The sequence below is a fragment of the Ips typographus genome, linkage group LG1, assembly GCF_016097725.1.
Source record: "Ips typographus isolate SLU linkage group LG1, UJ_Ityp_2.0, whole genome shotgun sequence".
Classification (NCBI taxonomy): domain Eukaryota; kingdom Metazoa; phylum Arthropoda; class Insecta; order Coleoptera; family Curculionidae; genus Ips; species Ips typographus.
In genome coordinates this window covers 6,666,974-6,679,874 of record NC_138422.1, presented here as the reverse complement: position 1 = coordinate 6,679,874, position 12,901 = coordinate 6,666,974, and the positions used below count along the sequence as shown (strand labels likewise).

Genomic DNA, 12,901 nt, shown 5'->3' with positions numbered 1-12,901 from the left:
TGTCGGTTTATTTAAATTTAACGGTTTAATTATAAAGTTAAGTTTATTCATCTGTATGATTTGAAGTTTCAATAATAGAAAACTGGTAATTATCTGAAATAAATAATTTTTATGGAACAAAACAGCAAGTATTAAATTAAGTTCTGTTAAACGCAAACAGTGTATCTAATAAAACATACAGGTACAGAAAAAAATATTATGAATAATTATTACCAGTAGCTATTCTGTACTAACAATAAAACTAACAATATGCCCTTAGGTACTAATAATTATTAAAGTTTGAGCAATGAAAAATACAGTTATTGTAATTAATTAGTGGTTCAGCACCTCTAGATATCATGTTGTGACCGTTGGTTGATAATGATCCTACCGGAGCAAATTCTTTTTTATCGTTACCTCTCAACTTACTGACCAGAGTTTGATAATATTCCATGTCCTGTTATTTTCACCAATGCATTTTCAGTTGCTCCAGCTTTAGCTTAGTCACGGTAGAAGCTCTGTATGAATGATTTGTGAATTTCAAATTAGACACATCAAAGCCTGCGTTTTTCTGCATATCCCATCACATACATCATTAGTTTTCCAGTTAGGATATGGCGTCAACAAAAAATGCGATTACTAGTTGTATTTAAAGTCCTTTTTTGAATCAGCTTTCTGGATAATCTGCAACTAATTTTATTAGATCGTTATATGCGATTTTCTACAATTCCTCGGATATTATTGTAACATCTACGTACCTTACTGGACACATATCGGGGTTTGCAGTGTTTCTAATTACACATTTGCTATCAACAAGCTTCCACTTCGACAAGTTTTTGAGAAAATTGGGTTATAGTGAATTCTGTTACTTAGGAATTCATCGATCAGTTTTTCATCTTTAACAAAATTCAGTCAGACTGCTCTATTATTACCTTCTCAAAGTAAAATTCGTATGAAATCAAAATAAAAGATTTCTGCTGAAGCTTATCGGAAGTATTTTTACAGTAAACTTGTATCGTTTTAACTAAATCTTGAATTTAATAAAATAATTTCATTTGTCAACGTGTTGTATCACTTTGCAATCTACGAGGATACTTTGCATCTCTAGCATTTCTAAACCTTATGTCACAAAAAGTGTCAATAACTCTCTGTGGTGCATATTTTAAACGAACTTAACAGTAACATTTCAAATAGTTTTCACCACAATTTCTTTGAATTGAGAGTCATTCTGTTTCCTCATATCTTTCAAAATTATACAGCGATCTTCCACAGTTGCCCTTTTAAGCTCGTAACTCTTTTTGACAAGAAATTTGTTAAACTGTTTTTAAATGGACTCTCGGAATTTTTTTGTATTTTTCGAAATAAGTAGTTTACTGTTTCTACTGCAAATCGAGACATTTTGATAAACTTCGTAAGATATTACTTTAAACTTATTACCTTTTTTATTACTTTTTGTTTTTTTACTAATAACAACTTTCAGTTATTAAGAAATATACTAAGCTTGATGATCAAAAACTTCAAACTAACTAAAACGAAACTGGGTTATTACAATTAGCAAAAGAAAAGCACAGCAAACAATAATAAGAGCACTTTTTTCTTCGTCTAAAATGTTTTCATTCATTAAAAGAATCCGTTTTTCTAGAAAGTATATTGTAATTCTTTGATATAATTAAATAGAATTGTTCTCTTACAGTGAGCTTATTTTCCCAAGCATGAAATGTCAAAGGAGTGTAGAATTAGATTTATTTACAGCGCGCTTATGAAGTTCGTAATATCTAGAAGAAAAACACTACTATACTGACAATTGTAAAAGGAATTGGGGTGTGATCATATTTCAGGACGTCGAATAAATGTCGAATCTAGTCGCAAAAATAAAAACCCGATTTCCCATGTTTTTCTCTAATGGCCAGGGTTATCCTGGACAGGCTGTATAGTAAATTGTTAGGTCGTTTTTATGTAAGTGAGTGGACAATTGTTGCCCTCCACTCCGACCGTCGGTCTATTGGGGCTCACACATAATGTTCTCTTTGATCATAACTCAGCTCAGAATATTCAGCTCTTCCAGGAACCATATAACCTTTCTGGGCGAGATTTTGTTTGGAGTGCCTCCACTCCAAAAGCGAGAAACCGGGATCCAGTCCATGCACCAGCGGCATTCGACATCATTTGCCATGCCAATCCGCTGCATGTCGACTTTTAGTTATCACAGTGTTTAAGTGTTGTCTGCTGAGTTGCTATTATCTGTCCTAGTCTTGGACGAGCCCTTCATACATTTCTTGGAATGGACTCGGACTCAGACATGAGCCGGAGTCAGACACGAACGAAACTTCGTTACACCACTCAGACATAATTATCTTTGCTTCACTGTGAAGAAGACCGACCACCGGTTATTGGCCCGTGAAAGCCTCCTCTGACTCTTGATTAGCAAGTTCATAAGCCCATTAGGGTAACACTGTTGGTTTCTTTCTCCAAGAGTGTTCCGTGCTTAATGAAAGCTCCAAACGATCTTTGACAGGTACCGACACGACAAAAGTGTCTGTATAGCCGTCTCGCTGTCTGCCAAGATTTGTATCCATTTTTGCCCGGATGAAGTAGGTAGGTCATCATCCTAGACCAGATTTCGCTCTGAAGCTTCTCTTCAGGAGAAGCTGACGAAAAGGCCATCTGAGGATGCACTCTAACGCGGAGGTTGGCGTCATTTTGATCGCCCTCGTGATACTTAAACAGGCCTGTCTTTGTATTGAAGACCGTTTATTAGCTGCGGTGCTCTTAAAACTTTTGTTGTACCAGACTAAACGCACCGTAGGTCAGCATCGGTGTGACGATAGTATGTAAAGCTACAGCTTCTGCGGGGGGACAACCAACAACAATCCAAGGTTTCCAACAGATACTTCTGCATCTCCATTGAGAAACCTTTGCTTTACTGACTAGACTTTCCAAGTGCTGATTCCAGCTGAAAGTTCTGTCAAGAGCCAAATACTGTGTCGCAAATAGTATTGCTTTACCACATAAGACAAGTGGTCGAAGAAATTCCTCCTGCTGGTGAATGGTATTGACTGTTTTGTGGGGATTTGACTTGGGGTCTTCCTTCTTGCACTAGAGTGGGGCCGGGCCAATAGGAGGCACCACAACAAGGGAGCTCTCGAAAACGGTCCCCTGCGGGCAATCTGTGCTCGCAGGCCATAACCTAACAACCTCATCCTGCATCTCGGACGTCACAATCCTTAGTATGAGCAGAGCTTTTGTCATCTTCGATGTCTAGGAAGATGCCTACTGCTGCTAGTCCTGTTGATTGAACTACTTGAATTCACCGAAAAGACACTGCCCCTCAAATGTCTGCCCACCAGCTTTTCCAAGGTTTTCAACAGGAAAGACGTAAGGCTAATAGGTTTTAGCTGGTTCAAATAGTAGGTACTTTATATATTTACACCCGGTATTATTTTTAGCTTTAACAGGTAAAAATTTTATATGTAAAATAGTAAAAATGACACATTTCAAACTTTGCAATAGACCAGGAAAAGGTTATGCCTTCTAGCGTATTTACGTTTTTCTGCTAATTTTGATGGCGCTACAGCCATTTACAAATGGAAAAATCTAAATTTTTTTAGAATAACATCAAAATTACACAATTAGCACAAAATAAAAGAAGAAGCTGATCACGTTCCCAGAATGTTACAATTTATGTTCCAAATGATAAATTTTCAGTGGGTGACTTAAACAGTGGGTGTGTAATTAGAAACATTTTAGTTGTATTGCAAATGGTATATCTATCGAACTTTCTATTTGTCGTGGTTTTTCTTTATATCGATTGATGTCTTTCGTTTGACACACCCTGTATATTAAATAAAGGTTATAAATTCGGGTATTACCGATATATGAATTGCATTTTAGACACTTTATGTCTATTCGTCACTTTACTTAAGTTTGATAATCCACATACTTATGTTAGTGTATTGTATACGTTAAACCTCTTGAATTTGCAAAAAAGGGGGGCTGAAACACTTCATTCTAAATGTTGTATTACAAATGGCTTCGACAACAATTTTCTGGAAGGGAAAACAAATTGTTGAGAATTTTACGGCCCTATTAAAAGATAGAAACTCTTGTAAAACACTCATTATGCGAAAAGCACTCTGAGCCGATCTCGTTGCCGCTTAAACACCGAACATCTCTAGAAAAATGGAAAACTTGTCGGCGGCATTCATGACGAGCATAAATTTAAAAAGTTACGACATCTCTTGATAATCAAATAACACTCGAAAAGGTACTACTGATTTACGAGCGGTTTTTCAGCGTTTTTTTAAAAACTTGCAGGGTAGATGTTAATTTCCACTTGTTCGAACGTGGCCGTGCCGTTTCGAAATGGGAAGTCGCATTTACGAAGGGAAATTTATGTCTGGACCGGTTATAGCTGGAAGGGTAACCATAGATTTGGGGGAGCTAAACCGGGGATTTATTGAAGTGGCAAAGAGTAGAAATATTTTAAGTTTAACCGCTTCACGTAATATTCGTATATTCACGGCATTTTATGGGTAACTTTTACGTGAGTGGGTGCCTGTTTACTTCTCCGAACGAACGTTTGTGACTTTTTTGTGGAAGATTTAAAGTGTCCAATTGTAACCCGGTCAACAGTAAATACCAATAAAGTACTGAAAGAATTGCGGTTATAAAAATAAAGAAAAACAAACCCATTTTTGTTTTATGTAGACAGATCGTTTGGAATTAGCATCAAAATATGATTCCTCGATAGAATATTTTATCGATTAAAATAATAATGCAAAATTTAATAATAATAATAAAAGAAGGGCACAAAGCATACCCCCAAAAAAAAAACAAGAAGATATAGTATATCCGAAAAAATCAAGAATATGGTAGGTAAAAAATATAAATAGCAATATGTTAAAAACTCAGCAATAAGTAAAAGATAAACTAGTATAGCAAGTAGAATCACATTTATCAAAAGTCTCTATTGCTGAATTTTCATGCGTACTCTCTAAATTCTACTCAAGCACATAATAGAAGTTTCTAAATCATAAAAACAATAATCAATTAAGTGGCTCTTGACTGCTATTACTAGTTTCAAAAATTAGAAAGAAAAAGAATAGAACGTTTCTTCCTTTTGAATCAAGAATACCTTGAAGACATGCTACTAGAATGGTAATAAAAGCTCATAGAGGAATGTATTATCCATAACGTTGTATGCTATTACTCTCCAGATTACCCTACCGTTTTGTCCTATTTTAGGAAATACCGATATTTTCTCTTCAATGGGCATTTTTCATGTGACGGGAATTTTAATTTAAAGTGCTAAAATGTAAAATACAGCCTATCCAGGAGAACCTGGACATAGGAGATTAACATGGAAAATCAGTTTTTATTTTTTTGCTCCTATACGGTTAATTTAATGGAAAAACGCTTTAGATAAAAAAAAACATTGAAAACAAGTTTATTTAGTAGTTATTTAGTAATAATTTTGAGTTACTATCCACATAATGCAAAGAAAATAAAAAGAAATCGTGATATAGATACTTTATCAGTAGCCACAGACTCCTGGTGTCCAGGGTTCTCCTGGACACCTGGGTGCGTATTCTTGAAAGGAGGGAAAGGAATAATCAAGAGAAAGACCGGTAGAATGTGACAGGAACTCGCCATTGTCAGCTTCTTCTGTCACATTCTATCAACAATTCTCTTGAGAATTCCGTTTTCTGCTTTCAAGGATTAGGCCCCAGGTATATTGTTCATATATCGCAAAAATTAAATTGTTAATAATGAAATTATCTCAAAAACTGAGTTACAAGCTTAAAAACGTCATATTTTCTGTTCGACGTCACAAGCAATAGGCCAATAAAAAAGCGTATTAAAAGGCAACAGCGCAAAACACTGCAGTACTTTCTAACAAATGAGAGAAGATTATTAATAATCAAAATCTAACAAATGAGACAGCGAATGACAGGGTAGGTTGACAATTTTGTTTATTTCAACGGTTTATTTTTTTCCTACGATTTTTCATGGATAAAGTAGCACTTTTTCGCTCTAGTGCGTAGTAGTAAGTATTTTTACCGCATTACACCGATTTTGGTTCCATTGATAATTTAATGTCTTTCGTTTAATTATGCGTTTTATTTAGTTATTTTTCTTACATGTTCAGTTTAAGTGACTATTTTAATAACTAAATGTACATAGGTCCGCGGGGTGTTTCGGCTCAGGTTGTTATGAACACTATAACCTACACCGTTTCCAAGGTATTATTTATTCATAATGTTTAGGTGTAACATAAAAAAAATATGAGGATGTCCCATTTGGAACGCTACGTAAATGATTCATGCAAAGTTAAATACAAAAAAAAATGCAAAGTTTGCTGTTAGAGATGAGCAACAAATATGCCTCATGTGCGTCTATGAAAATATTGAAACAAACATTCCTATTTGCAATTCTCCTCGTTTTCGCCGACAGTACAAAATTGAATAACGAATACCAAATAGAGAGTGGAGATAATCCCATAGGTTTACAATATATTTATTGGACCATTTTGTGTAACTGTAATGGACGATTATGATACATGGTCAGTAATCCAAAACATCCAACAACAAATATATAAATAAGAAGTGAACATGAGTGGAAATCTATTAAAATCAATGGCATTTATTTAACAAAAAGACAAAAAGATACATCAAATTTAAAATTCTTTAAATCCTCATATTTATGTAAACTTGAAGGAAAGTGTTTTGCTAGGAGATTTTAATAAATGATGTTGTGTTTTGGACAAAACCAAAACGGTAATACCTGTAAAAGGTTCCATTTAAATTCATCATGTTTGTACCTACTTCCGGTAACAGAAAATGAGCGATTACAACTAAAAAGCCATATTGTTGTCATATTTTGAAATGTTGATTTTTTTATAAATGTGAATAGTCGAGCGAAGCATCAAGTATTTGGTTCATATTGACGATGATAATGACGTAAAAATAAGCCAATAGAACCTTTTCATCGATACCTTTTATCTTCCGTAAATTCATCCAAGACTCAATCATTTTGAGTCTTGGATGCTTCTTCCGCTTCCGTATCGGATATCCTCAGGAACGTAATTTTCATCGCTTTCTTCCATTTTCTATACGTCTTTTTTTTTCTAAAAAAGCTTTCTTTTTCTGCACGGAAAACTGACAAGTGTCAAAATGTATTTAAACATTTGCGAACAAACAAACAAACAAATAAGCAACTTTGTAAAAAAGTCACTGCCAAATAATTTTGACTGGGTTACTGAGATGCAATTTGATTTGATCAGAAAGTTTATTAATTGATATCTCATTAAAAAACGATTTTTTCCACTTGCTGGATAAAATCATACATAATACGCTTGTGTTATGGCAAATAAGTCAATCTTTTTCTATCGTGACTTATTTGCTTCACAACACACTTGTCCCATAAATAATTATTTCCTGATCGGGTGTGGTAAAGTGCACTTTTCCGCACTTGTATGAGTATGGAAGAGAGTACTTTGCCGCCTTTATTTTATTTTTTTTTAATATACATTCTAATCAAATAATAATAACTGTATATTTGATTTCTTAACTAAAAATACACTTTTAGTCATCTTTGCAAACAGATTCAAGTCTTTTGAAAAATAAAATAGGAACTTCAGTGCGGATAACCTATTTTATCTACTTCTAGCAATATAATGAATTATTACATAGCTCATTTTGAGTTACTTAAAGAGCGATTCTATCACACTAGTGCGGTAAAGCACCCAAAGAGAACTATAAAACATTCATTATCGCACGAGTGGCTGTAAACTCTCTCATTACGTAACTCAAAGTTAGAGTTAAAAAATTATTAATTTCTGTGTAGATTTTAGATAAAATATTGTACATTACCAGTGTGGTATGGCAAATTAATGATCTCGTGTGATCAACACATTACAATGACAAAACTTCCCACTTGTGACTATAAAAATGCTCATACCACACTAGTAATGTAAATAACTGTTTCCACACTGAAGTACCGCTAGTTTGAAAAGGAATGATTCCAACAATCAAAAAACTTGTATTTATTTTTTGCTGTATGCGGTAGTGAAAAATCTTGTTATTTTTCTTAGTCTAGTGTAGTAAAGTGCACTTTTTCGCACTTATTTGAGTGTGGGGAAAAACATTGATTAAAACCAAAAAATAATAACTGTGTATTTGTTTTCTTAATTAAGAATACACTTTTAATTATCTTTGCAAACCGAGACTTTCTCATCATTCAGAGATTTTAGCACAATTTTACTATACATTTTCGTTTAATTTAATGATGAAAAGTAATACTTGTAGGAAAAATGTATCCCGGCCTTAAACTGCTTGCCCAACTAATTGCAATCGCGTGCGAGAAAGTACCACTTTCTGCACTTGTTAGGTAAATAACGATAACAAACGGTGTCGTAATATAGGAAGCAATTAAAAATACAATATTTAAAAAGCGTTAAACCATAAATGGCTTTATACTATAAACATAACATTTAACATTAATAAAATGTTTTTCTATTTGATCACATTGTGGTTAATGAATTTCAACACACTATGCCAACAGTCGAAACATCGTTACTTTATTATTACATACAATAATTTATTTAGTTCAGTTAATGGGAAACTAACGATTTAATAATCATTATTTAATATCCCAAAACACAAACTGAATTTACTATTCGACAGTTTTTGTTGGATAGGAGGCCAACTGTGTATTCGATTTCGATCAGCTAATGTGTGACTAAAAAAAAAACTAAAAAACAGCAGAAAATACTCTAACACTAACTTTAATAGAATTTTAATATTCTATAACTTACCAAAAAAATCACTATTTTATGCATAATAAAACCATAACGAGGAATTGTTTCGATTACAGGGAGACTTCCCCTCTAATCTCTGTCTAGATCATTAAGAACGTTCTGCTTTAAGAAGGAGATTATTATTTTCCTTCTGAGCAGTCGGCGGAAATTATCGAAGGAGAAAAGGAAATTAAACGAATATTCGCCAATAAATAATTGTTTAGTTCGCACTAGTATCTGGGCAGCTGTCTCGACCGATATAAAATATGGCGAAGCAAAGAACAAACAACGCCGAGTGGAAAAAGAAAGATTAAGGGTGGTTTCGTCCCCCCCTCCAGGCTGGTTGAAATATTTCGCCCAAAGAAAATGATGTATTACCTGCCTGCGGTAAATATCGTATTTCCAAGCAATTGGATTTCGCCCGTCTTCTATCGATAAAAATTAGGTTTGTTGTATCTGACTATTGATTACACGGTTTAATACTGGTTTGCCCACAGTTATTATTCTTATTTACATACATTTCACACCATTAACATTGAGGAAATCATTAACTATGATGTCTTTAAATCGAATTCTGTTCAATTACAAATTTGTACAACATGAATCGTACTTTGTACTAACTTAGTAGAAGGGAAAAGTAACTTGGTTGGGAAAAATGCATGTAAAATAATTAGAGAAAAATAGTACCAGAGTGAATGAAAAAAAAGTAATATGAAAAGTGAATACAAAAAATGTTTTGCTCTAAGACTGACGTTTGCTTTTGATTTTTTTAAAAACATAACTTAACCTAACACAAATGATTACAAAAATTTAAAAAAAAATTATCCCATGTATTTTCCCTTGTTCTCAAAAATTACTTTCTTCACTGTGGATGCCTCAGTTATCAAAATGATCTAAAGTGCCCTTAATTCAGAATTACAAAATTTTAATATGAAAACAAGCAAAATTGACAAGAAACACCAAAGCCTAAAATAAAATCAAATTTGTATTTTTTCTTTACAGTTTAAGTCTCTTTTGAAATCATACCTGGCACACGTATAAAATTGAAGTTAAACAAAAACCTCAAACTTTGTTTGCTTTGATTATTGCACAATAAACCTTCTACCAAACTTCCCGATAAAATTTCACCGATACGAGAAAAACAAATAAACTACACACGTAAATATTGATACGCATATAACGAGCAGTACTTTGGCGACCCATATAAAACTTTCTTATAGCTGTAACTCTCTAGCTAGAACTCCCAGCAAAAGTTTTATATCCCCTTTAAACTTTGCCCGGAATTCGACACGCTATGTATTTTTAATTTTCTTACGTTCCTTTTTCAATTTTCCAATAACCAATCAAGGCACGGCAGTGTTTAAACTGCAAAAATGCAAGAAGCAAGCTGCATAGAAAAATGAGCTTTACTGTAAGTACCCACTTAATAAAAGTTTCAAAATCGCTTTATGTGAGGGATGCTCTTCATCTTTTGTACGTCAACAGAACTGAAAAAACCGTGCGGAAACGTTACGTTGAAAAGGGCATATAAGCCCTGATGAAAAATACCATTTTCTTTCTTCTTTTATTCATTTTGAGATGCAGTTCTATAGGTGAGTAATAGTCGGCAGAATGTTGTCATTACCGTATTTTATAACTTCTCACAGTTGAAAAATATCTGTAAAAGATAGGAATCTTTGAAAATATTAGTTTAAAAGTTAAGTTTAGCGTAAAAACTGATTTATACGATTTGGGGAGAGTTTGAATTTAAGTATTCAGCTGCTTTTTACATGTAAGACAGGTAATAAATATTCCTGCAGAATATACTATAACTGTAGTAAAGTTTTATAGATAACTTCATAGTTAAAATTATTACACTCAAGCTGTGTTAACGTATGTCCTGCCAAAAAAGGGTTTACTTTGTTTACTGTCAGTTGAGATTTATTTATTTGGAAGTTTTCAATTTACCATGAACCACCCTATACAAACTGAAATGAGTTTTGTAAATTCAGTTGATTGAACTTGAAGTGGAACACCCTGTATATTATTTTCTCTATACACGTTAGCTGACACATTATGCTTTGCTTAACTAAAACAAAATGAAGTACAAACTATTTCAGAAGTATAACCATATCTAGTTTAACAGTTTCTTGACGTCATTGTTATCTATTGTTATTCAAGTTCACCCCAACTTCACCCCCTTCTAGCAAATATACTTTGTTGCGTTGTTTACTCTGTTTAACTTGGAAACTGTTTAATTCGATGGCATCCCTAGACTCTCTATACAATCAAAATCCAGTTCTTAAAAATACGTATTTTATAACCAAACTTTTTCAAACTTATAAAGAAGCACTTGTGCTAGAATTGACAGTAACAGAAAGTAATATATAAAAACTGGGGTCCTAGAGATGGCCAAAAATAATTTTTTTTACGAAGAATTTACAAAAAATGGTTTTCTTTTACAAATATTCTCAGAATTTTTAATATTTCTTCTTCGTTAAATTCTCAGTAATTTACCAAGAATATTTTCTTACGCTACTTCTTATTTGTTAGTTATGCTTGCTTTTTCTCACAATCAAAACATGAAATCTGAAGCATTTTAAAAGCACTTTCACCTCCGGATAAATTTGTACTTAGGATAATTATTTCTATAAACATTTTCAGAGATTTTACGGTTTCTATAGAAATTCTCTTTGGAATAAAAATATTAAAGTTATTCTGAAGTAAAAGTGCATGCAAGGCTTTTGAACGAAAGTAACTTGTCTATCGATACATTTAATCTAACAGCATAACTAAATAGTTGATATAAATAGTTTTGCTTTAAATTTCATGTAGATTCCAAATATAAAATCAAAAGTATGACTTTGCAACAATTCAGCCAATGGAATTTTCAACGAGTGATTTTGGCGTTAAACCTTTACAAACCAAAAAAAGTCAGTATCCACGTTTCAGTTCATACCTTTTCCACGGAAAAGCATGAAAATTGCTTTCAAATTAACGTTTCCACAGTCATTTTGGCAACGTCGAAAAGCTTAAGAAACTTCTAATTCGTGTGGTTAAAAAAACGTGGATCACTTTGTCGAACTTCAGTAGCTATGACGTTCAATGACTTATAGTTGTCAATCAGTCACATGACAGCTGTCAAAACTCATTTGACAATGCCGCCCAGCGTGGCTTACAGTCTTGTTATAACTACTAAAACTTATTCAGCAGTGAGATGAAACTCTCAAATGCAAAACAGTTGTACCTTGTATTCACACCTCAAAAAAGCTCCAAAATTGACATCTGGGTGAGGCTCAGTGACACTTTGATATGTTTCTTACGTCACCTCACAGCTGCCAACTGTCAAAACTCAGTCAGTGCTAACATACAACTGGAATACGCAGATTAGTTGCATTTCTTTGATATAACGCATTGCAAGTTTTATTTACGGCTCTATGGAATTAAATTTAGCAGTTGTGCCATAAACAGGCACTTTGATATTGTTTTTTTACGTCACTTGACATGGCTGTAACGCGAAATACTAACTAACTACTGATTCAAAATAGTTCTACAGCTTGGATAAAGTAAGAACACTGCATATCGTATTTATACTCCTATGGAGCTAAATTTGATAGTTCTGACGTTAAGTAAGGTAAGTGTCAAAGTGTTCCTTACATTACAACTGACAAATTGGGCTCCATGGAGCTGTGAACACAACTTAAAGTTCAATTCCTCAAAGAAATCTATTTGGCATGTTAAACTTTCAAGTTAGTGGTGAGTGAATTTTGACGGTTATGACAGCTGTCACGTGACGCAATCAATGAAATAAAGTGTTCCTTAATGTGCCAACTGTCAAATTTGGCTTAATGGAACTGTAAACACAACTTACAGTGCAATCCCTTAAAGAAACACATGTATTTGGTATTTTATACTTTCAGGTTACTGACGAGTGAGTTTTGACAGTTGTGACAGTTGTCACGTGACACATTCAACGTATTAAAATGTTTCTTAACGTGCCAACTGTCAAATTTGGCTCAATGGTACTGTAAACACGACTTACAATGCAATCCCTTAAAGAAACACATGTATTTGGCATTTTATACTTTCAGGTTATTGGTGAGTGAGTTTTGACAGTTGTGACAGTTGTCACGTGACACAATCAAC

The 12,901-nt window shown here is 33.5% G+C and overlaps 1 protein-coding gene across 2 annotated transcripts in view; it reads right to left on the bottom strand.

Annotated features, from left to right (window-relative positions):
- LOC145727948 (uncharacterized) overlaps window positions 1–12,901 on the bottom strand; it is an 89,933-nt gene that overhangs the window by 40,223 nt on the left and 36,809 nt on the right. The gene's annotated exons all lie outside the window — the stretch shown is intronic.